This window comes from Poecilia latipinna, unplaced genomic scaffold, assembly GCF_001443285.1.
Source record: "Poecilia latipinna isolate Pla-1442-1.1 unplaced genomic scaffold, P_latipinna-1.0 Scaffold2499, whole genome shotgun sequence".
NCBI classification, from domain to species: Eukaryota; Metazoa; Chordata; class Actinopteri; order Cyprinodontiformes; family Poeciliidae; genus Poecilia; species Poecilia latipinna.
This window is the reverse complement of record NW_015115115.1, coordinates 82,291-85,641: the sequence shown is the minus strand read 5'-3', so window position 1 is coordinate 85,641 and position 3,351 is coordinate 82,291.

The following is a 3,351-nucleotide window of genomic DNA, read 5'->3' as shown; positions in this document are numbered from 1 at the left end:
TGATGGTTTGGATTTTTTTTTCTCCTTTAATAATAAACACCTTCATTTACAAATTGCATTTTATGTTTACTTGTGTTGTCCGTGACTATTGTTTAAATTGGTTTGATGTTCCGAAACACTTAAGTGTGACAAACATGCAAAAATACAGGAAATGAGGAAGGGGGCAAACACTTTTCACACCACTGTAGCCTTTTGCGTGCCCTTTGACCCCCACAGACTCTCACTGATGTGTGCTACGTACAAGATGCTTTGACACAAAATGGTTTTTTCTCCACAATTTTGTCAATAGTAAAGAGGGTTAGATAATAAAATATACAATAACTATTCTTTTTTATTTAAAAGGAAAATCTCAAGGAACTCAAAGTGTAAACGGCTGCAGCTGCAATAATCCATCCTGTCACCTGGAGGAAATTTAGAATCACACAGAAAAGCTCCAAAAGCGAATCAAACTTAAAACTCTGAACTAAGAACTTCTGATCACATAATAGCAATTAACTATATCTGCCATGGTAAATCGTTACTGACAACTATAGTGAGTAATCCCTAACATTAATATGATCATACCGCATGTAATCATGTGTACATATGTATTATTGTTATTAAGAGTGAGATAAGAAAATGTATGTCTGCATCAAACAAGCAGCCGTTCGTGTTACTCTGTAAACAGGAAGTAGCTCCCAGTCTCAAAAACGCTGGTGACCCCTGATGTTGAAGATACCAACATCTGCAGAACTATTGGACTCTCCACAGAGGAATATTATGTTTGATACGATGTACTGCTTGATACAGTACACACACATTGTGGAGGCCAAGTTAATGTAGAAAGTATCCAGTTACTGTTAAAACTTATTTGTTTAATTAGAAATTTAATCAGTGTTTGTTTCATTTTTAGGTAGAATTATTATATTGCATGTAACTAATTTCATAATGTTTTATTGTGAATAAGTGTTATTAGAAGTATGTTTTATAGCTTAATTGGCCACGTGGCAATTTTATGCAAATGAGGTGGGCCGTGTGAGAACTGGGGCAGAGAGGCGCTGCAAAAGGAGCTACAGACACACGGGTTTTCAACCGTAGTTTGTTTGTGGAGGTTAGTGAAGAACCAATTGCTCTTGTAAAAGAATTATTCAAAAACTGTGGAATAAATTTTTGTTTGATATCAGAGCGCTGCGGAAGTTTTTATTTTTTCCTCTTCAAACACACATCAGCGAACTTAACCTTGTGGCAACACACGTATCAAACACGTACTGTATCAAGCGGTACGTGTTTGATACGTGTGTACATATGCAAACACATTAAACTCTTCATGTCACACTTTGAGACGCTACGCTCAGATATCAAGCAGCAGAACTCAACAAGGTGACTCGCCGAGATCCGGCCGCGGTTAGCGGGGTAAACACGCTCCACCCGGCCGCTGAGCCTGGAGCCGCTAGCGGAGCTACGCTGCTCTGAAAGCCCCGGAGTATATTTCAAAGAAACTGCACATAACTAAGTGCGTAAATGAAGCTATAAGGGCTACTTTCTAGCCTACAAACATCTTAAAACAACTTTTTGTGACAAATTAATAGTGTACTTGCCTCCGTTTATCGCTGCTGGAGGCGCAGTGCAATGGTGGCCATCTTGCTGGTCCAGAGACGAGACGGTGTGGCTGCAGTGGAAAGCCACGGTGCTCTGGCCTTTAATAAAAAAACTTGACTAAAAACTCAGGCTAACCATTTTTCTCTGTGACCAGATGACCGGTATTATTTGTTTCTCACAGGAGCATTACTTAAACTAACTTGCGGCTGGCAGAAAATACTACAGCATATAGCCTGAAAGGAACAAGCTTGTCTGCTTGCAGCCCCTGGGTAAGCCGGACAGAGAGAACTTCCGGGTCAGACCGCTCGTCAATAATGAAATCATGAAAATCGAAATCAACAGCTTGTTTTCTTTTTTAATTTTGCAATTGCCGTTTTTCTAATTCCTTTTTTAAAAAGAAAAAAAAAACACATGCTTGTTCTGTTTTTATAATTTTATTCTGAAATGAAAAAAAACAAAGAACAAACCATACACGGATTGGTTCAGGTCAAAAACAGATGTGTGTTATTTGGTCTGGGAGAGTAACATTACATTTTTACTGTGAAAAACAATCTTTGAATCTTTGAATATGATTAATTTTATATTTGACAGGACCCCGATTTTTTTATTTTATTTCTATGAACAAAATACAAATAATTAAATTGTGGAGGGCCCCCTGCTGGTCAAAAGAATCATCACCACTTTTCACCTCTTTACCGCGCCCCTAACACCAGGGAGGGAACAGGTCAAGGATGGAACACGTTAGGGTTGGAACACGTTAGAGATGGAACACGCCAAAGATGGAACATGCCAAAAATGGAACACACCAAGGATGGAACACGTTAGGAATGGAACACGCCAAAGATGGAACACGCCAGGGTTGGAACATGCCAGGGATGGAACACGCCAAGGATGGAACATGTTAGGGTTGGAACACGTTAGGGATGGAACACGCCAAAGATGGAACATGCCAAAAATGGAACACGCCAAGGATGGAACACGCCAGGGTTGGAACATGCCAGGGATGGAACACGTTAGGGTTGGAACACGTTAGAGATGGAACAGGCCAAGGATGGAACACGCCAAAGATGGAACAAGTTAGGGATGGAACACGTTAGGGATGGAACACGCCAAAGATGGAACATGCCAAAAATGGAACACGCCAAGGATGGAACACGTTAGGGATGGAACATGCCAAAGATGGAACACGCCAAAGATGGAACACGCCAGGGTTGGAACATGCCAGGGATGGAACACGCCAAGGATGGAACACGTTAGGGTTGGAACACATTAGAGATGGAACATGCCAAAAATGGAACACGCCAAGGATGGAACACACCAAAGATGGAACACGCCAGGGTTGGAACATGCAGGGATCCATCCCTGCATGAACCACGCCAAAGATGGATCATGCCAAAAATGGAACACGCCAAGGATGGAACACGTTAGGGTTGGAACACGTTAGAGATGGAACATGCCAAAGATGGAACATGCCAAGGATGGAACACATTAGGGATGGAACACGCCAAAGATGGAACATGCCAGGGATGGAACACGCCAAGGATGGAACACATTAGGGTTGGAACACGCCAAAGATGGAACATGCCAAAGATGGAACATGCCAAGGATGGAACACATTAGGGATGGAACACGCCAAAGATGGAACATGCCAAAGATGGAACATGCCAAGGATGGAACACGCCAAAGATGGAACATGCCAAAGATGGAACATGCCAAGGATGGAACACGTTAGGGATGGAACACGCCAAAGATGGAACATGCCAAGGATGGAAC